This window comes from Ornithorhynchus anatinus, chromosome 1 (assembly GCF_004115215.2).
Source record: "Ornithorhynchus anatinus isolate Pmale09 chromosome 1, mOrnAna1.pri.v4, whole genome shotgun sequence".
NCBI classification, from domain to species: domain Eukaryota; kingdom Metazoa; phylum Chordata; class Mammalia; order Monotremata; family Ornithorhynchidae; genus Ornithorhynchus; species Ornithorhynchus anatinus.
Genome location: NC_041728.1, coordinates 153,246,592 through 153,269,749, shown reverse-complemented (window position 1 = coordinate 153,269,749; position 23,158 = coordinate 153,246,592). Strand labels below are relative to the sequence as shown.

At 43.2% G+C, this 23,158-nt stretch overlaps 1 protein-coding gene and 1 non-coding gene across 2 annotated transcripts in view; both read right to left on the bottom strand.

Moving 5' to 3' along the window:
- The window catches only part of RSRC1 (arginine and serine rich coiled-coil 1), a 382,357-nt gene that overhangs the window by 245,901 nt on the left and 113,298 nt on the right, over positions 1-23,158 (bottom strand). The gene's annotated exons all lie outside the window — the stretch shown is intronic.
- On the bottom strand, positions 22,489-22,626 carry LOC114815680. The gene has a single exon (XR_003763483.1). It is a non-coding gene; the product is annotated as a small nucleolar RNA SNORA7 (small nucleolar RNA).

The following is a 23,158-nucleotide window of genomic DNA, read 5'->3' as shown; positions in this document are numbered from 1 at the left end:
TGATGGGCTTACAGCACTTATCAGATACCATTATTATTATTATTATCATCATTTCTGCTCTTCGGTATCTTGTGGGGGGGGGGGGGGCAGAGAAAGTCCAAACTGTTGCCTCCGATACTTTTGTATTTAGACTACGGCTCTACACTTCGGCCATCAATGAAGATGATGCCTTTTGAGAGTACAGCCTGAGTTCACCATACTACTACTGTATTTTACGCTCCCAACTGCTTAATACAGTGCTCTGCACATAGTAATAGCTGAATTCATTCATTCAATCACATTCATTCAATCACTTGGAAAGTGCAATTCGGCAACAGATAGTGACAATCCCTACCCAACAACGGGCTCACAGTCAAGAAGGGGGAGACAGACAACAAAACAAAACAAGTAGACAGGCATCAATAGCATCAAAATAGATGAATAGAATTACAGATACATACACATCATTTATAAAATAGAGTAATAGATATGTACAAATATGCACAAGTGCTGTGGGGAGGGGAAAGGGGTAGAGCAGAGGGAGGGAGTAGAGGTGATGGGAGTCGGGGAGGAGGACCAGAGGAAAAAGGGGGGGCGGGCCTCAGTCTGGGAAGGCTTCCTGGAGGAGGTGAGCTCTCAGTAGGGCTTTGAAGAAGGGAAGAGAGCTAGTTTGGAGGATGTGAGGAGGGAGGGCATTCCAGGACAGCGATAAGATGTGGGCCAGGAGTCGACAGCGGGACAGACAAGAATAAGGCAAAACAGTGAGGAGTTTAGTAGCAGAGAAGCGGAGTGTGCTTAGGAGGAGGCAAGGTAATGGAGAGCTTTGAAGCCAATAAATACCATCGATTAACTGACCAATCTCTTCTCATGCTACAAAAATCCTATTATTGTCAAAAAACCCGCCTTCACCATCCCATCCTTCATGATTTTGAAAACAATTGGAGAAAATAGAACCAAACACTCTGGAGCTAAGCTTCTTGACTAAGAAGTAGCGTGGCTTAGTAAGAAAGCCACTCAGTGGAAAGAGCCCGGGCTTGGGAGTCAGAGGATGTGGGTTCTAATCCCAGCTCCACCACTTATAAATTGTGTGACTTTGGGCAAGTCATTTAACTTGTCTGTGCCTTAGTTGCCTCATCTGTAAAATGGGGATTAAGATTGTGAGCTCAATGTGGGACAACCTGATTACCATGTAATACCCCAGCGCTCAGAACAAGGCTTGGAACATAGTAAGCGCTTAACAAATACCATTATTATTATTATTATAACTGTCAAATGAATAGGCAGAGTTCAGGACACAGAATGCTGAAGAAAGAACAAAAACAAGGTCTATAAACAGCACATCATTTTTCTCCTTGTCTATCTCTTTTATTCCTTCTCCATGGGCATGTGTGTTTGTGACTGTGAGGTTTTAAAAAAGGGTATATAAGGATGCTAAAAAGAATTGCCTATAGAAAGAGAGATATAACCTTCAGAGTGGCTTCCAGAGGTAGGAGATAAGTGACCGACACACAGAAGTGATGGGAGAGGTGAAACGATAAATGGATGCTCATGTCATAGGCAAACATTTTGGTGATTGTACTTTAAAAAAAAAATGAAGTTTCTCCTTCTGTGAAGCCTGCCTCCTTCCCTCACCGTCTACCCTTTCTCTCCCTGTTGGCGCTCCAACTGATGTCTTATGCAGCTCGTGTGCAATGAACCAGGTGAGTCGTCATCAATTGATGAGAAGCCGCGTGACCTAATGGAAAAAGTTCGGGCTTCACAGTCAGAAGACCTGGATTCTAATCCCAGATCTGCCATGTGGCTGCTGTGTGACCTTGGGCAAATGAATTAATTTAACTGTTTCAGTTTCCTCCCCTGTAAAAAACCTGTTTTTTTGTGTTTGTTTTTTTTTTAAATAAATGGTATTTTGTTAAGTATTTACTACGTGCCAGGCACTGTACTAAGCGCTGGGATAGGTACAAACTAATCAGGTTAGACACGTCTATGTTCCACATGGGGGTCTTAATCACCATTTTACCGGTGAGGTAACTGAGGCGCGGAGAAGTGAAGTGATTTACCCGAGGTCACTAAGCAGACAAAGGGCAGAGCCGGGATTAGAACCCAGGTCCTTCTGACTCCCAGACGCCACTAGGCCACGCTATTTGTCCTCCTACTTGGACAGTGAACCCTATGTGGTTGACCTGATTATCTTCTGTAGGGCCCAGGGCTTGACGCATGAGAAACGCTTTACAAATAGCATAATTATTATTACTGTATTCATCATCTGTCACTTAAGAGAGGAAAACCTCCACCAGTTGGCTCACACTACTTCCCCACCTGAAATACCATTACACACACACACACTGAATCTGACAAAACACAGCCCTCCCTTGTTCAAATCCCTCCAAAAATTCCCCCTGTTCCCAAAAATAAATCGATCCCCACCCCCCAAGTTGTTTCAATGCAATAGCCACCTTGAGCAAACAAGAATTTATTCATTACCATCTTCAGCATTTGTGTCTATGTATTCAATTGTGCATTAAATTATTGTAATAACCATATAAGATTGTTATTTAATTATGTTCTGTTAAATAATGATACTATTATGGTTATGATAATATTATATTAATAACCAGAATAGTAGTATTTGTTAACTGCTTACTTTGTGCCAGGCACTGTACTAAGCGCTGGGGTGGATACAAGCAAATGGAATTATACATAGTCACTGTCCCATGTGGGGATGACAGTTTCAACCCTATTTTACAGAGGGTTGTAACTGAGGCACAGAGAAGAAAATGGACTTGCCCAAAATCACACAGCAGACAAGTGGGGGAGCCGGGATTAGAACGCAAGCCCTCCTGACTCCCAGCCCCGTGTTCTACCCACTATGTCATGCTGCTTCTCAAGTTATCAGTGATATGCTGTTATATTACTTATAATGTACAACTAATCTTAGTTATATCAGTTATTAGTTTTATTAGTCTGATCAATTTGTAAGTATTTTTACTCCTCTCTCCCATTTGAGTGTGAGCTCCTGGTTATATTATTTATAATGTACAAGTAATCTTAGTTATATAATATTAGTTATTACTTTTATTAGTCTGATCGATTTGTAAGTATTTTTACCCCTCTCTCCCATTTGAGTATGAGCTCCCTGTGGGGAGAGAATGGGCCACATGTTTGTTTTCTGTTCTACTTCAGGGCAGTGCATCCAATGGGAACTCATACCATTCCTTCTACGTCGGAGTCAAGATTGATTCAGAATTCAAGCATTTCTACCTTCACCTCATTGTGCAACCTTCATTTTTGAGTTTTTTCTCCTCAGAAGTGCCTGCTCTTTAGGGAAGGCTGCTGCAGCTGCCCTTTACATGAGGAAGGCAAATTCTTTACAGTTGTCAGTCACAACTGCTAGGCCTTTAGCCTTAAACCACACCAGGCTCTTTACTTAAAAGAGGCAAGGGGAAGGCAACTGTAGTGACAGCCACTGACCCCGCACAATGGTACCTTGCCCCGTCCTACCTCACCTCCCTTCTCTCTTTCTACTGCCCACCGCGTACACTCCGCTCCTCTGCCGCTCACCACCTCACTGTCCCGTTTGCACCTATCCCACCATTGACCCCTGGTCCACGTCCTCCCGCCGTCCTGGAATGCCCTCCCTCCTCACATCCGCCAAACTAGCTCTCTTCCCCTCTTCAAAGGCCCTACTGAGAGCTCACCTCCGCCAGGAGGCCTTCCCAGACTGAGGCCCCCTTTCCCTCTGCTCCTCTTCCCCTCCTCTTCCCCCCCACCCTCTGCTCTTCCCCCTTCCCCTCCCCTCAGCACTGTGCTCATTTGTATATATCATTTATTACCCTATTTATTTTGTTAATGAGGTGTATATCTCCATGATTCTATTTATTTTGATGATGTTGTCTTATTTTTGTTTTGTTCTGTTTTGCTCTGCTGTCTCCCCCGTTTAGACTGTGAGCCTGTCATTGGGCAGGATGGTCTCTATCTGTTGCCGAATTGTACCTTCCAAGCACTCAGTACAGTGCTCTGCACATAGGAAGTGCTCAATAAATACTCCTGAATGAATTAATAATGATAATAATAATTGTTGTGATATTTGCCAAGGTCTTTCTATGTGCCAAACACTGTACTAAGCACTGGGGTATATACAAGATTATCAGATTGTTCATTCATTTGTTCAGTTGTATTTGTGGAGTGCTTACCGTATGCAGAGCTCTTTACTAAACGTTTAGGAGAGGAAACAGACATATTCCCTGCCCACAAAGAAGCTTAGAATCTAGAGGACACAGTCCCTGTCTCACAGCGATCTCCCACGCTAAGGACACAAAGTGCTCCCTCAGCCACAAGTTGCCACGATTAGACTGTATCTACCCCAGCGCTCAGAACAGTGCTTGACACATAGTAAGCACTGAAAAAATACCATCACTTTTTAAAATTATTATTTTACTATATGGTGTCAAGCACTGAACTAAAAAGCGCTAGGATAGGTACAAGATAATCAAGTTGGACACAATATCTTCAGCTCACAGTTAAAAAGGAGGGAGTAGGATTTAATCCCCTTTTTACAAATGAGGAAACTGAGGCAAGAAAAGTTTAATAACTCGTCCAAGATCATATCCAGCAGACAAGAGAAGCAGCGTGGCTCAGTGGAAAGAGCCTGGGTTTCGGAGTCAGAGGTCATGGGTTCGACTCCCAGCTCTGCCACTTGTCAGCTGTGTGACTGTGGGAAAGTCACTTAACTTCTCTGTGCCTCAGTTACCTCATCTGTAAATGGGGATTAACTGTGAGCCTCACGTGGGATGACCTGATTACCCTGTATCTATTCCAATGTTTAGAACAGTGCTCTGCACATAGTAAGCGCTTAACAAATGCCAACATTATTATTATTATTATTACAAGTGTCAAAGTCAGGATAAGAATCCAGGTCCTCTGACTCCTAGGCCCGTGCTTCTTACTTTTTTAAATTTTGCTGTGTTTTTTAATGGTATTTGTTAAGTGCTTACTAAGTGCCAGGCACTGTTCAAACAGCTGGGGTAGATACAAGCTAATCAGATCGGACGCAGTCCATGTCTCACATGGGGCTCACAAAATCTTGATCCCCATTTTCTATTAATAATAATAATAATTGTGGTATTTGTTTAGCGCTTACTATGTGCCAGGCACTGTACTAAGCACTGGGGTGGATACAGTCCCTGTCACATATGGGGCTCACAGTCCCAATATCCATTTTAAAGATGAGGTAACTGAGACCCAGAGAGTGAAATGACTTGCTCAAGGTCACACAGCAGCTAAGTGACAGAGTCAAATTAGAACTCATGATGTTCTGACACCCAGGCCTATGCTTAGAACTCATGATGTTCTGACACCCAGGCCTATGCTCTATCCATTATAATAATAATAATGTTGGTATTTGTTAAGCGCTTACTATGTGCAGAGCACTGTTCTAAGCACTGTGGGAGATACAGGGTGATTGGGTTGTACCACATGAGGCTCACAGTCTTAACCCTATTTTACAGATGAGGTCACTGAGGCACAGAGAAATTAAGTGACTTGCCCACAGTCACACAGCTGACAATGCCATGCTGCTTCTCTAATGAGGTAACTGAGACAGAGAAATTAAAGTGATTTGTCCAAGGTCATACAACAGACAAGTGGCAGTTCCTCTAACTCGCAGGTCTGTGCTCTTTCCACTAGGCCATGCTGCTTCCCTAGAAATAAAAATTAACAGTTTCAATCACCTTTCTATTTTATAGTTATAACCAAATCGGTGGAAAAATTGAAAAAAAATATGAAGAAAAAAGCCAATGACATTTAAATCTAAAGATGAACATTGCTTTCTTTTGAACAGTCTTTTATTTCAAATAGTTTGCATTTTGGGTACAGCTTTAGTCTTTCACTGTAGTAATTTCAAGTAAGCACAATACAGGGGTGTAAACCACGAAATAACGACTCATATTCAACACTAGTCAGTTATGTGTAGTTCTGGCTATACAATTTGAGAAAATAGAGAATTACTCACGGAATTGATGGGGAACCTAAAGATAACTAAAGAACAGGAAAACTGAACCTAAGAAGAGGGTAAAGGAACTGGGATTACTCCAGTTCAAAGAGTAGAAAGGGCTCTTTATTAATGAAAGGTGGCCATCGGTTCCCAATCTCTGCTACGGAAAGAACAAGAGGAAGTTATGGCCTAAGGGATCAATCAATCAGTCAATCAATCGTATTAATAAAGTAGGTACTGTGTGCATAGCATTGTACTAAGCTTTTGGGAGAGTACAATACTTCAGAGTAGGTAGAAACATTCCATTCCCTGCCCACGATGAACTTACAGTCTAGAGGGGGAGACAGACATTAATATAAATAAATTATGGATATGTACATAAATGCTGTGGGGGTGGGGCTGAGGGAGAGGTGAATAAAGGGTGCAAATCCAATGCAAGAGTGACACAGAAGGGAGTGGGAGAAAAGGAAATGAGGGCTTGGTCAGAGGAAGGCCTCTCGGAGGAGATGTACCTTCAATCAGGCTTTGCTGGTGGGGACAATATAGAGTGATCACAGTTAGATGCAACTGACTGTGAGAACTGTGCCATGCCAACACCATCAGTATTTAGTGACCATCTACTAGGCAAATTTACTTGGAAAGTGGAAGCATACGATAGATGGGTCCTTGTCTGTAAATAACTTTTTTTTTTAATGGTATTTGTTAAGTGCTATGTTCCAGGAACTGTATTAAGTGTTTGCAATCAGAGAAGCTACACTCGGGAGGCAATAAAATTCTCTTCGACATCATCATCAGAAAAATGGCAGGATTTGTTAAGCACATACTCTGCTTCCAGCACTGAAGAAAGTATAAAATGGTTAACTGTGTGGGCCAGCCCTTCCTGGAAGAGGAAGTTGGATCATATAACATATTAAGGGCCTGTTTCACGCCTATATCCTACTTAGGTAATTTCTATATTAAATTAATCTACAGAAACATTTTGTACATATGTATGGTTTATAGAGGAAACTGTACTTCAACAGAACTCTAGAATTTACTGAGTACCTGGTTCGCTAATGAATCAACTGATGGTATTTATTAAGCACCTACTTGGTGCAGAGCACTGTTCTAAGTCCTTGGGAGAGTACAATATAGAGTTGCTACACCCATTCCCCACCCACTTGGGGCTTACGGTCTAGAGGGTGACAGAAATTAACATATATAAATTATGGATATGTACAGAAGTATTGTGGGGCTGAATGTGGGTAAAATATCAAGTGCTTAAAGGTTACAGATTCATTCATTCATTCATTCATTTGTATTTATTGAGTGCTTTCTGTGTCTATTTATTGCTACTGTTTTTGTCTGTCTCCCCCGATTAGATTGTAAGCCCGTCAATGGGCAGGGATTGTCTCTATCTGTTGTCTAACTGTACATTCCAAGCGTTTAGTACAGTGCTCTGCACAGACTGTAAGCCCGTCAAATGGCAGGGACTGTCTCTATCTGTTGCCGACTTGTTCATCCCAAGCGCTTAGTACAGTACTCTGCACATAGTAAGCGCTCAATAAATACTATTGAATGAATGAATAGTAAGCACTCAATAAATACTATTGAATGAATGAATGAATGCAGAGCCCTATACTAAGTGCTTGGGAAAGTACAATACAACAATAAACAGTAACATTCTCTGACCACAATGAGCTTACAGTCTATTCATTCATTCATTCATTCAATAGTATTTATTCAGTGCTTACTATGTGCAGAGCACTGTACTATGCACTTGGAATGTACAAATCGGTAACAGATAGAGACAGTCCCTGACCTTTGACGGGCTTACAGTCTAATCGGGGGAGACAGACAGACAAGAACAATAGCAATAAATAGGATCAAGGGGATGAACATCTCATTAAAACAAGAGCAAATAAATAGAATCGAGGTGATGTACACCTCATTAACAAAATAAATAGGGTAATGAAAATATATACAGTTGAATGGATGAGTACAGTGCTGAGGGGACGGGACGGGGGAGGAGCAGAGGGAAAGGGGGGAAAAGAGGGCTTAGCTGAGCAGAGGTGAAGGGGGGGTAGAGGGAGCAGAGGGAAAAGGGGAGCTCAGTCTGGGAAGGCCTCATGGAGGAGGTGAGCTTTAAGTAGGGTTTAGAAGAGGGGAAGAGAATTAGTTTGGCGGAGGTGAGGAGGGAGGGCATTCCAGGTCTACGGGAGGACGTGGCCCAGGGGTCGACGGCGGGATAGGCGAGAATGGGGGACGGTAAGGAGGTGGGCGGCAGAGGAGCGGAGCGTGCAGGGTGGGCAGTGGAAAGAGATAAGGGAGGAGAGTCTAGAGCGGGGGGAGACAGTCATCAATACAAATAAATAAAATTACCGATATGTACACAGGTGCTGTGGGGCTAAGAGGGGGGAAGAGCAAAGGGAGCCAGTCAGGGTGACGCAGAAGGGAGTGGGAGACAAGGAAAGGGGGAGGCCTTGGCTAGGAAGGCCTCTTGGAGGAGATGTGTCTTCAATAAGGCTTTGAAGTGAAGTGAAATTCATTGTCTGTTGGATTTGAGGAGGAGGGCATACCAGGCCAGAGACAGGATGTAAGCCGGAGTCAGTGGTGAGACAGAAGAGACCGAGGCACAGTGAGAAGGTTAGTACTAGAGGAGCGAGGTGTGCGAGTTGGGTTGTAGAAGAAGCAAGGTGAGGTAGGAGGGGGCAAGGTGATGGACTGCTATAAATCAATGGTGAGGAGTTTTTGTTTGATGCAGAGGTGGATGGGCAACCATTAGAGATTTTTGAGGAGCGGGATGACATGTCCAAGTGAACAGACGGTGCCGAAGGAGAAGGAGGGACTTGGGGAAAAGAGGATTTAATTGGGGGAGGTCTCTTAGAGAAGATGTGACTATAAAAAGGCTTTGAACGTGGGGAGAGTGGTGATCTGGTGTACAGAAAGGGGACTCCAGGCCAGAGGGAGAATGTGAGAAAGGGAGTGGAGGAGAGATCGGGGCATGGTGAGGAAGCTGGTGCCAGGTACACCAACTGTGCAGGCTGGTTTGTAGCAGGAGATCAGTGAGGTGCCAAACGCTGTACTAAGCTCTGGGGTAGATATAAAATAGTCAAGTCCCACATGGGGTTCACAGTATGAGTAGGAAGAAAAACAGGTATTGAATCCACAGTTTGCAAATGAGGGAGCTGAGACTCCGAGAAGTTAAGTGACTTGCCCAAAGTCAAACAAGTGGCAGAAACGGGATTAGAACGCAGGTCCTCAGACTCTTTCCACTAGGATGCACTGCACTTCTGATTGAGTGTTTTAAAGCTGATGATAAGGAGATTCTGTTTGATGCGGAAGTGGATGAGCAATCACTGGAGGTTCTTAAGGAGTGGGGCAACATAGACTGAAGGTTTTTTGTTTTTTTTTAAGAAAAATGATCTGGGCATCAGAGTAATAATAATAATAATTTTGGTATTTGTTAAGCGCTTACTATGTGCCAAGCACTGTTCTAAGCGCTGGGGTAGACAGAGGGGAATCAGGATGTCCCACATGGGGCTCACAGTCAATCCCCATTTTCCAGATGAGGTAACTGAGGCACAGAGAAGTGAAGTGACTTGCCCACAGTCACACAAGTGTGGACTGGAATGGAGAGACAGGAGGCAGGGAGGTCAGCGAGGAAGCAGATGCAATAATCGAGGCAACACAGGATAAGTGCATGGATAGGATAAGCAGAGTAGCAGTTTGGATGGAGAGGAAATGGAAGATTTTAGCAATGCTGTGACGGTAGACAGGATTTGGTGACAAACTGAATATATGGTTTGTATGACAAAGATGAATCAAGGATATGGGGAGAATATAAAAGAAGCCAAGACAGTGTCCCTGCCTGCAGTTGGCTTGCAATCTAACTTTTTCTTTGGTATTTGGGAAGCAAACCAAAACCTCCCTTGGAGCTTTCATGGATTTTTCAACAAGGGTATAAACTACGGCTTGATCGCTTTTAAGATTATGCAGATATATGTAAAATCTATATTTGTGTATGAGCAGTGCAGCTTTTATCGTCCCCAAAATGAAGTTTTCCAAGACATTAGCATAAGATAGGAAGTGAATCTGACAAGTATAGCCTAGTGGCCTGGGAGTCAGAAGGACCAGGGCTCTAATCCTGGCTACACCATTTGTCTGCTGGGTGACTTTGGGCAAGTTCCCTAACCTCTCTGTGCCTCAGTTATCTCATCTGTAAAATGGGAATTAGGACTGTGAGCCCCATGAGGGACAGGGACTGTTCCCAACCTGACTGTATCTACTGCAGCACTTACTACAGTGCCTGGCATACAGTAAGCACTTAAATATCATTAAAAAAAAGATCTCAGCTTTTAGAAGAGAAAGAAAAAATATGCTCTAAAATGAAAAAGTTTCAAACATAGAAACTTGAAAAAATCCATTCTTAGTTTGGTTTTTGAAATGGGCTTGGCCAAATTCTCCGAGAGTATTAAGCATCAAAATCAGGTGGAGGTATTTCAATGAAGTCTAAAAAATGTTCAGGCTCTTGACCCTTGATTCTTCTATCTGTGTTGTGCGGCCACTACTCAACTGGATCAGCCTCTATCTGGAGGTATATAATCCAAACCAAAATGTACAAGGGGACAGATTGCTGTTATTTTGTGGCCATTCACTACAATTTCTTACTCTTCTCTAATATTTCTCTGTACTACTATGATTCTGTTACAGAAAGATGTCGCACTAAATATTAGACCCACTGAATTGTACTCTCCTAATAAATAATAATAATAATGACATTTGTTAAGTGCTTACTATGTGCACAGCACTGTTCTAAGCGCTGGGGGTGGATACAAGGTAATCAGGTTGTCCCACATGAGGCTTATAGTCTTAATCCCTAGGACTCAGTTAGGTAACTGAGGCCCAGAGAAGCAAAGTGATTTGCTATTGTATCTTGTCTGTCCATCTCCCCCGACTAGATTGTAAGCCCGTCAAAGGGCAGGGACTGTCTCTATCTGTTACCGATTTGTACATTCCAAGTACTTAGTACAGTGCTCTGCACATAGTAAGCGCTCAATAAATACTATTGAATGAATGAATGACAAGTGGTGGAGCCTGGATTAGAACCCATGACCTCTGACTCCCAAGTCCAGACTCTTTCCACCGAGCCATGCTGCTTCTCCATAATAATGATGGCATTTGATAAGTGCTTACTATGTGCCAAGCACTGTTCTAAGCACTGGGCGGGGGGAGTACAAGGTAATCAGGTTGTCCCACTTGGGGCTTACAATCTTAATCCCCATTTTACAGATGAAGTAACTGAGGCACAGAGAGGTTAAGTGACTTGCCCAAGGTCACACAGCTAAGTGGCAGAGGCAGGATTAGAACCCATGACCTCTGACTCCCAAACCCGTGCTCTTTCCACTGAGCCACGCTGCTTCTCAAATACCATTGATGATAAGCACAGTAATAATCACAAGTGGCGTGGCCTTGTGAAAAAAGCCCGGACTTGGGATTCAGAGGACCTGGGTTCTAATTCCGACTCTAACTCTTGGCTGCTATATGACCTTGGACAAGCCACTTTGCTTCTCTGTGCCTCAGCTTCCTCCACTGCAAAATGGGGATTCAGTACCTGTTCACCCTCCTACGTAGACTGTGAGCCCCACATGGAACAGGGACTGTGTCCAACCTGATTTACTTGTGTTTATTTACAGTGCTCAGAACAGTGCTTGACCCAAAGTAAGTGCTTAACAAATACCATTAAAAAAAAAACCTTTAACTGGTTTAATCACGATTATATGACTATTGAAAAGTATTTCTCAGATCATATTTGGAAATAGCATTTTGACTCTGGATTCTGAGAATGTATTACGTACGCACTTGGGGATTCACAGTCCATCCCCAAGCATTGTAGCATTTATGTACATACTTCTTTTTAATTCTACTGCCTCCCCTAACCTCTACATGTGATCTACTGAGAAGCAGCATGGCTCAGTGGAAAGAGCATGGGTTTGGGAGTTAGAGGTCATGGGTTCAAATTCAGGCTCAGCCGCTTTTCAGCTGTGTGACTTTGGGCAAGTCACTTAACTTCTCTGTGCCTCAGTTACCACATCTGTAAATGGGGATTAAGACTGTGAGCCCCATGTGGGACAACCTGATCACCTTGTATTCTCCCCAGTGCTTAGAACAGTGCTTTGCACATAGTAAGCGCTTAACAAATGCCATTATTATTATCTATTTTAATATCACTCTTCCCCACTAAATTGTAAACCCTTTCAAGGTAGGGATCGGAACAACTGATTCTCTAAAGTGTTTAGTACAGTTTTCTGACATAGCAGATGTTCAATAATACTATAGATTCATTAGATCCATCAGGATGATATGGATGTTAGAAGAAAATTGTAAAATCCATCATTATTTAGGTTAACATTTCAGCAATTTGGGGTTACAAAAATGTTCAGTATTTTGATTAATTAAATGAATGTATGACCTACCACAGGAAAGGACTACTTATATGGAAGATAGGTAACAAAGAGGTTGAAGATAGCTATAAAGAGGCATGACGAAGGCAAAGAGAAGTCATACACATCCCAACACAAAAACATTTGCCAATACCTATGAGAAAAAAGAAAAAAGAAACTTTCTCTACTGAAGATATTTTACCAAATGAAACAGAATTCTATTTCAAAATACATGCTGACCACAAATAAGAAGAAAATAACAACATATCATACAGCTCCTTGTGGGCAGGGACTATATCTGCCAACTTTCTTGTAGTTCTCTCCCAAGTGCTTAGTACAGTGCTTTGAACACAGTAAAACACTCAATAAATACCATTGATGGATTTACAACTGTCAATCTATTAACCTGGAAATTCTGCTCACTAAGTATCTCAAGCAAAAGTCCCGGATGCGGTGTGTGTGAAAAGTGAATGCCGGCCAAATACTTAAAATGGGCCGAACGAAAGCAAAGGAGACAGTGGAGACAATGAAGTGCAATACAATGAGATGGGATCATGGCTCAAAGTGGGAGATTACTGTGGTTGGAAGACCACGGGAGACTGCACTGAAAGAGTGTTGATTTTCGAGCCAATTTCAAGAGAACCATAAAACTGGAGGCAAAAATGAAAGCATCAGGTTCCACAGACGACAAAAGTTGAACTTTAAGAGCACAGTGCCACTAGGACCTTTGAGTTTTCCAACCATACACAGGCACTCTTACCTTCATCACCAGTGAACTTAACTTCAGATCCGAAGGCCACAAAACTCGTTCATTAAATGAAAGGATTAGGCTGGTAAAGAGGAATTTTAACACACAACAAATTTCAACTGAATCTAGTCGATTCCATAGTTTATCTAACTCTGCGATGAACGCTTCCCATTACCAAGATGTATGATTATCTTATACCCGTGGGTCAAAAATATATGGCAGTCTAAAGTAAAATGAGTCTATGGGTGTGATGCTCTGTGAGAAGCAGCGTGGCTTAGTGGAAAGAGCCCGGGCTTGGGAGTCAGAAGTAGTGGATTCTAAACCCGGCTCTGCCTTTTGGACATATCATTTAACTTCTCTGGGCCTCAATTACCTCATCTGTTAAATGGGGATTAAGACTGTGAGCCCATCTGGGACAACCTGATAACCTCATATCTCCCTCAGTCCTTAAAACAGTGCTTGGCACACGTAGCGAAGTAGTTTGGCTCAGTGGAAACAGCATGGGTTTGGGAGTCAGAGGTCATGGGTTCAAATTCAGGCTCAGCCGCTTTTCAGCTGTGTGACTTTGGGCAAGTCACTTAACTTCTCTGTGCCTCAGTTACCTCATCTGTGAAATGGGGATTAAAACTGGGAACCCACGTGGGACAACCTGATTAACTTGTATCCTCTCCAGCGCTTAGAACAGTGCTTTGCACATAGCAAATGCTTAACAAATGCCATCATTATTTCTATTATTATTACTTGACACTTGTGAAATACAGAAAAGAAGTGGTGCATTTCTTGTCCTCAAGAAGCTTAAATTTTTAAATGGGGGAAACAAACCTAAAAATATTTACAACTACAGGGGTCAAAATAATCTCCCCTTCTAGACTGTAAGCTCGTGGTGGGCAGGGATCACGTCTACCAACTCTGTTACAATGTACCCACCCAAGCGCTTACTGCAGCGCTCTGCATATATAACTATATGCAATAAATACAACTGACTGATCAAATATACATGAGTGCTATGGAGGATATAAAAAATCACAGGGAAAAAAATCATTCAAATAATTCATTTAGAATCACTTTTCAACAAAAAGCCCATTTTATTTTATGAACCCCAGAATTTTTATCACCAGCTGAATTAGAAATTGGAATACTAATAGCATTAGAAGCCAGACACCGTGCTTCTTATAGCTATAATGTAGGATCTAATAGATGACAGATTCATTTTTTATCCCTGCATGTAACCAAACCCAGAAACTTACAATATCGCTTGCCAAACTTATTCAAGAATATTTTGCAACCCAAATGCAATAAACTGTATTAATGGACCCAGTTTATTTTATAATAAAGTCCCATGCTTTCTTCCTGTCTTTCACTCTAGTTCAAATGCCTGTTTACCGTAGCATTTTTCTGTATTCCTTTAGAGTTGTCTGTAACAGTGGAACATTTAAAGATTAAAAGACTACTACAAACATTTTCCTTTTTACCAAGAAAATGTTTTCCTCTCTCTACTGTAATCAAAGGAATTAGATACTTCACAGTACTGAATAATTTCAAGGTTTCAGGAAATAAAAATAATCTCAGATATGGGGTCGCCTATGGGAAATATAGCATTTAATACTTTAATGTTGCATTTGTTTAATCCTAAAACTCAAAGATACTTCTTTGGAAGTGACTGGTAAAGACTGCTGCTTTAATTGCGTGACAGCAACCACAGAGTACATGTGTAGGTGATTACTGTATCTCTGCAGTTCAGTATCTGTAGGGTTTCTCAATGCCACCCTAACAACTTAAACCTAGTAAAGAGATTACAGCTCACACTAACTGGATTTGCACAGCTCCGTATCATTCTGTTTGGATTCCTCATCCACAGATTAGGAGGAACAGATAAACAATAGCTTTTGATTTTAATCCAAGATGCCACGGTTAAAAATTGCAGTGGCCTTGAGTCCGAGAACCATCACCACCACCGACAAAAAACCTTTATTTAATGAACTGCTCACAAAATGACATCCAAATAAGAGTCAATTATATTTCCATTGGAAAAAAAAAAAACCACGATGCTGGCATTTAATCTAAAGAAGTGCATCCACAAAGATGACTAGCTTTTTAAACTTGACGCAAGTCACAAAGGTACCGGACAAACGGGATGAAAAGAATGTCATGGATTTTGTCAGCGATTTAAAGTGGCTAACGATATCTGACATGCTCACTAACTCAATAATGTTAGGGAGCATAAGAACAAGAGCGCCATCGGGATCGCTGTTGATTTACCTGCTGCCCAGTGTTTCCAACGGAATTGTATTTCTGGAACCAGGGGAAAATGGGAAAGTTGTTGTTTCTCTAGGAATCCCACTGCTTAGTACTTTGTCTGGCATATTGCGGACCATCCCCTTCTCCGGGAAACGTTATCGAACCTTGGCTTCACTGTCTCTGTCCTCTCCTGGTTCTCTCCGGTGGTTCATTCTCAGTCTCCTTTATGGGCTCCTCCTCTGCATCCCACCCCTAACTATGGAGTCCCTCAAGGTTCAGTTCTGGGTCCCCTTCTATTCTCCATCTACACCCACTCCCTCGGAGACCTCATTCACTCCAGGGGCTTCAACCTACCAGCTCTTTGTAGATGACACCCGAATGTACATCGCCAGCCCGAATCTCTCCACCTCTGTCTTCTCGCATCTCTTCCTGCCTTCAAGGCATCTCTACTTGGATGTCTTCACCTCACCTCAAACTTAACATATCCAAAACAGAGCTCCATCTCTTTCCACCCTTACCCTGTCCTCCCCCTGATTTTCCCAACACTATAGATGGCACCACCCTCCTTCCTGTCTCACAAGGTCGTAACCTTGGGATTAACCTTCACTCCTCTCTCTCAATCAATCCATCACTAAATCCTGTCGGTCCCACCTTCACAGCATAGCTAAAATCTGCCCTTTTTCTCTCCTTCCAAACTGCTCCCACATTAACACAATCACTCATCCCTAGGGATGCATCAGCCTCCTTGCTGACCTACCAGCCTCCTGTCTCTGCCCACTATAGTCCGTACTTCCCGCTGCTTCACAGATCATTTTTCTACAGAGACGTTCAGGAGATATCACCCATTCCTCAGAAACCTCCAGTGGTTGCCTATCCACCTCCATATCAAACAAAAACTCCTAACCATTGACTTTAAAGAGCTCCATCACCTTGCCCCCTCCTACCTCACCTCTCTCCTTCTACAACCCAGCCCGCACACTTTGCTTCTCTAGTGCTAACCTTCTCACTGTGTCTCAATCTAACCTGTCTCGCTGCCGACCCCAGCCCACAACCGGCCTCTGGCCTGGACCGCCCTTCCTCCTCAAATCTGACAATTACTCGAAGCCTTATTGAAGGCCCATCTCCTCCAAGAGGCCTTCCCAGATTATGCCCCACCTTTCCTCATCTCCCACTCCCTTCTACGTCACCCTGATTTGCTCCCTTTGCTCTTCCCCCGTTCCAGCCTCACAGACTTTATGTACATATCTGTAATTTTATTTATTTATACTGTCTTTCTCCCTCCCCACCCCCCACAGACTGTAAGCTCACTGTGGGCAGGGAATGTTTCCATTTACTGTTGCATTGTACTCTTCCAAGAGCACGCATAAGAGCTCAGAAAATACAACTGAATATAGTAAGCACTTAACAAATACATTTTAAAAAGCTGGCAATATTATCAAAATAGTAGTAATTAGCAGAAGGAAGCATTCTGCATGCACTTCATGAGAAGCAGCGAGGTCTAGTATAAAGAGCACAGGCCAGGGAGTCGGAGGACCTCGATTCTAATCCCGGCTCCACCACCTGCCCGTTGTGTGATCTTGGGCAAGTCACAACTTTTTTTTTTTAGTAGTATGACACATTGTTAAACGCTTACTATGTGTCAGGCATTCTACTAAGCACGAGGATAAGTACAAGCTAATCATTTTACAGATGAGGTAACTGAGGCGCAGAGAGGTGAAATGACTTGCCCAAAGCAGAGATGTGGAGGAGCTGGGATCAGAACCCAGATCTTTCTGAATCCCAGGCCCTAGCTTTTCCCACTAAACCACGCTGACTTCTCTGCGCCCCAGTTTCCTCATCTGTAAAATCAGGATTAACTCTCTGTTCTCTGCAGAGACTATGAGCCCCATGTGAGACAGAGACTCTGCCTGATCTGATTATCTTTCATCTGATCCAAAACTTAAACTTCTTGACATAGCCTAAATAAACAATAATAACAATTATTATTATTTATTATCATCATCCTCAGCATCTTCCCACGGCAGGTAATATCAAGCAATCAATTGATGGCATTTACTGAGCACCTACTGTGTACAGGTCAATGTACCATGGGTTTGGAAGACTATGACGGAGCTGGAAGGCTCATTCCCTGCCCCGCAAGGAGCTTACAGTTTAGAAAAAGAGAAAGGCTTTATCTCAGGAATTTACATAGGCCGAGTGTCCATAGCTTCATGTAGAAATGAGAGACAAGAGGTATTTAATTAATAGTGGGAAGATTGGTATTTTAGAAGGTGGATCCTAAACCACACAGCTTAAGATCGAGGAGGGCAGACAACACAATGTTCCTCTAAGGAAACTTTGACGCCACTGTTGGCAACAAAATAGTGGGCTAGAGGGACCGTGGCTTCTATTCTTTTGACAAAAGTAAATTCTCCTAAATTACCATATTTGAGAGTTTCTTAATGGAAGTCAAAAAGTAGAGAAGGATTTTTCTCTCTGTGGAGTAACTTAAAGCAAGAGGAACTTTTGTTGGACACGGAATTTTCAAGTCAATGTGATAAAACATAAGAATATATACCAAGGGAAACTGCAGAGTCTCTATCCCTGGGGTTCTTTAAGGAACAGTCAACCATTTTTTTCTACTGTTTAGCCAGTCTCTGACTGGAGGTGAGGGGGCCAGATCAGATGATCTCTGGTGGCACCTTCTAGGGCTGGGATTCTGGGATTCTTAATTATGTATGTAGGTTTTTCTTACGAGCATTCAAGTGACTTTTCCAGTGACTCTCTAAAAATTATAAGGCACATAACATTTCAATAAAGCATCTCAAAAATTCCAAGTGGAATAACGACATCTTCGACCATGGCAAACGTTAGCCAATTTTTTTCCAGGACTTTCAGGGAAAGAACTTTCGAGATGCTGCATTTTTGCAAACATCCTGTCTCCCTTATCTGCATAAAGCTAAGAATTTGCCTTATGAAATGGAAAAGTTTCGGATGAGAAAAAAAGACTTGCAGAGAAAACAACATATATGCCCTTTCCCGATCATAACATGCATTAATCTTTAGCCACAGTTACTACATTTACTTTCCATGCACGTGTTTACTTTCCATGCACGTGTTTCTTAATCAACCGATCAATCACTGCACACTCACTGTGGGCAGGGCACCGTACTAAACATTTGGGAGAGTCAATATAACAAAGTTGGCAGACATGTTTCCTGCCCACATGGAGTTTACAGTTTAGAGGGTGAGATGGACATTAAAATAAATTGTGGATAGGACAGAGGTGCTGTTGAGGCTAGGGTGGGGTGAAAAAAGGGCACAAAACCAAATACAAGGGTGATGCAGAAGGGAGGGGAAGTAGGGGAAGGCCTCTTGGAGGAGATGTAATTTTAATAGGGCTTTGACGGTGGGGAAAGTGATCTCTTGTCAGATATGAAGGGAGAAGGAGTTCCAGGCCAGAGGGAGGACGTGGGCAAGGGGTCAGTTGCAAGAAAGACAAGATTGAGGTACACTTAGTAGGTTGGTGTCGGAGGAGTTAAATGAACATGTTGGGTTGGATTAGGAAATCAGAAAGGTAAGATTAGAGGGGGTAACATGATTGTGTGCTTTAAAGTTGAAGGAAGGGAGTTTCGCTTTGATAGGGAAGTGGATGGGACACCACTGTAGCCTCCTGAGATGTGGACTGAACTTTTTTTAGTAAAATGATCCCGGCGGGACAGTGAATTATCGATCGGAGTGAGGAGAGGCGGGGGCAGAGAGGTCGGCAAGGAGGCTGATGTAGGAGTCAAGGTGGGACAGGAGAAATGCTTGGCTCGGCACAATAGCAGTTTGGATGGAGGTGAAAGGGTTGATTTTAGCAAGGCTCTGAAGGTAGAACTGACAGGATTCAGAGACAGACTGAATGAGAGAGATGAATGGAGGAAAATTCCAAAGCTTGGATCTTGTGAGTCAAGGAGGATGGTGGTGCTGCCTACAACGGTGGAAAAGTCAGGGAGAGGACAGAGTTTGGAGGGGAAGATGAGGAGTGTGTTAAATTGAACATGTTAAGTTGGAGGAGTCAGAGGGATCTCCAAGTAGAGATGTCTTGAAGGCAGGAGGAAATGTGAAACTGCAGAGAAGGATAGAGGACAAACTGGACATGTACATTTGCAAGCCATCTGCATAGAGATGGTAGCTGGAAATCATGAGAGCAAATTAGTTCTTCAAGGGAGTAGGTGTAAATGGAGAATAGAAAGAGACCCAGACCTGAGCCTCGAGGGGTGGGAGGCAAAGGAGAAGTCTGGGCAAAAGACTGAGAATTAGCAGCCACAGAGATAGGAGGAGAACCCGGAGAGGACGGTCTCAGTGAAGCCACGGTTTGAAAATGTTTCTTGGAGGAGGCGGTTCACAGTGTCAAAGGCAGCTGAGAGGTGGTGGAGGTAGAGAAGCCGCATGGCCTAATGGATAGAGCATGGGCCTGGAGTCAGAAGGACCTGGGTTCTCATCCCGGCTCCATCTCTTATCTGCTGTGAGACTCTGGGCAAGTCATTTCACTTCTAGGGCCTCAGTTCCCTTATCTTTAAAATGGGGATTAGGGCAGTGAGCCCTACTTGGGGCAGGGACTGTGTCCAACCTGATTGCCTTGTATCTACCCCAGAGCTTAGAACAGTGCTTGACACACAGTAAGCACTTATCAAACACCATTATTATTATTATTACTGATCAGCAGCATGGTGTGGGGGATGGAGTGATTGTACCTTCCAAGTGCTTAGTACAGTGCTCTGCTCACAGTAAGCGCTCAATAAATACGACTGAATGAATAGAGCATGGGCCTGGTAAGTAAGCGCTTAAAAAGTACTATTATTATTATTATTATTACCCACCCCAGAGCTTAGAACAGTGCCTGGCACATAATAAGTGCTCAATAAATGCCATAAAATAAAAAAGAGGATTAGAATGGAATAAAGGAGGTTAGATTTGGCAAAATGTATCTATATGAGGGGAACTGATTTTAGAGTCTAATTTTTGTGAGATAAGTATCAATGGGCCAACCTATGCAGAAATCAAAATTAAGTATGTCTAGGCACACAAGAAAAAGTTGCTTTCAATAACCCAAGCCATTTTTAAATTAAGTTCAATGCCTCTACTTCTCCAAAAGCAAAAAGAGATTTCAGTCCTTACCACTGCCCACCCATTGTTCTACAATCCTTTCTAGATTGTGTGCACATAAATACTGCCCAGTTTTTAACCACCATTTCATATGTCCCTTATTGCTATCATGATTTTCTCAAATCGAGCAATGATATTCACTGAATGCATAAATCAGCTTGCTGTCTACAAATCATTAGCGGCTACGCTACACCACTTGAGGTTCGCATCACATCTAAAATGATTCTCAGAAGGACTTTATGCGGGTGGGTACAGTACAAAGTAAAGCAATTGAAATAATCAGGAAAATTAAAAAGCATCCCTGTGAGGATAGAAATGAAAGGTTTTGGAGGGTCAACCTGAAAGTTGCAGGATGAGTGTTGTGGGGGACGGTTGGGGGGAACTGAAATCTCCAGAATCATGCATGGGGAAAACAGAGTGGCAAGAGAACTGTTCACCGCACCCCACAATCCAAGAATAAAAATAATAATAATGTTGGTATTTGTTAAGCACTTACTATGTATGGAGCACTGTTCTAAGCGCTGGGGTAGATACAGGGTAATCAGGTTGACCCACGTGGGGCTCACAGTCTTAATCCCACTTTTACAGATGAGGGAACTGAGGCCCAGAAAAGTTAAGTGACTTGCACAAAGTCACACAGCTGACAAATGGCTGAGTCAGCATTTGAACCCATGACCTCTGACTACTAAACCCGAGCTCTTTCCACTGAGCCATGCTGCTTAAGGAATAAACAACATGGTAGACTTTTTCTCTTAGAGGTTTAGCCATAAAACAATTGATCGATCATATTTATTAATAATAATTACAATAATAATGATGGCATTTGTTATGCGCTTACTGTGTGCCAGGCACTGTTCCAAGCGCTGGGATGGATATGACCAAATCAGGCTGGACACAGTCCCTGTCCCACCTGAGGCGCGTGGTCTCAATCCCCATTTTACAGATTAAGTAGCTGAGACCCAGAGAAGTAAAGTGACTTATCCAAGGTCACACAATAGACATGTGCTGGAGCTGGCATTAGAACCCATGACCTTCTGACTCCCAGGCCTGTGCTCTTGCCCAAGGTCACACGGCAGAAAAGTGGCAGAGCTGGGATTAGAACCCATGACCTTCTGACTCCCAGGCCTGGGGTCCATTCACTAGGCCATGCTCCTTCTCAAGTGCTCTTTATTGAGCACTTACTGTACTAAGCGCTTAGAAAAATACGCAGAGTCAGTAGACATGTTGCCTGCCCTCCATTTATGCAGAAGTCCCTCTCACTGGCTTTAATGTTGGTATTTGTTAAGCGCTTACTATGTGCAAAGCACTGTTCTAAGCGCTGGGGTACTACAAGGTAATTAGCGTGTCCCACGTAGGGCTCACAGTCTTCATCCCCATTTTACAGATGAAGTAACTGAGGCACAGAGAAGTGAAGTGACTTGCCCACAGTCACCCAGCTGACAAGTGGCGGAGCCGGGATTCGAACCCATGAGCTCTGACTCCCAAGCCCAGGATCTTTCCGCTGAGCCACGCTGCGGCTTTAAGGCACTCTATTACTGTTCTCCTTCCTCCTTATGCCCTTTCTGATCCCACTATTCCCCAGCTCAAACTCTTCATTCCTCTCCAGCTAATCTAATCTGTATGACCCATTCTCATCCCTCCCACTGTTGACCACTTGCCTTGCATATGACCTTCCTCCTACCTGGACCTCCCTCACCTCTCAAATCAGACAGACCACCCATCTCCCCATCTTCCTCCTGGAATCCCTTCTCTTCTTGTCTTGTCTTATGCTGTTGAGTCGTCTCCGACCCGTAGCGACGCCATGGTCACATCTCTCCCAGAACACTCCGCTTCCATCAGCAATCGTTTCCGCAGTGTATCCATAGAGTTTTCTTGGTAAAAATCCGGAAGCGGTTTATCGTTGCTTCCTTCCGCGCAGTAAACTCGAGTCTCTGCCCTCGACTCTCTCCCGTGCCGCTGCTGCCCAGCACGGGGGAGTTTTGCCTTGTAGCAGATTGCCTTCCACTCGCTAGCCACTGGCCAAGCTAGGAATAGAATGGTTAGGCCTCTGTTTGACTCTCCCTCCCACAGCCAAGACTGGTAGAGTACTGGAAACACTTCAGATGCGACCCTGAGAGGCACTTCTCTTCTAAGAAGGCCTTATTATCCCTCCGTCCTAGTTTCCCAAATGCCACCTCAACACTTTTGTGCCACTTGAACATTTGTGAGCTAGGGAACATATATTGTATGCACCTTTACTTATTAGAAGTCCAATATTGGTCATTATTATGACAGAATGACCCGTCCAAACACACACACACACACACACACACACACACACACAAACACACACCTGCCAAACTTTCAAATGATAAGGGATTTCCAAAACCATTTAACCTCTTTTCGCGTTCCCCTAAAAATACATAAGGGAGAGGCTGGAGACTGTAAGCTAAATGTCGGCAGGGAACACGCCTACTGTCTCTGTTGTGTTGTACTCTCCCAAGGGCTTAGTACAGTGCTCTACGCACAGTAAGTGCTCAGTAAGTATCACTGACTGAGTACAAAAATACTAGTGAGGCTCTTCTTTAGTTTGGTGTGCTTGAGAAACGAGATTTTGAACTTTTAACACTACTAAGAATGAGATATGCCAGTTTTCTTGAACACCAAACAGAT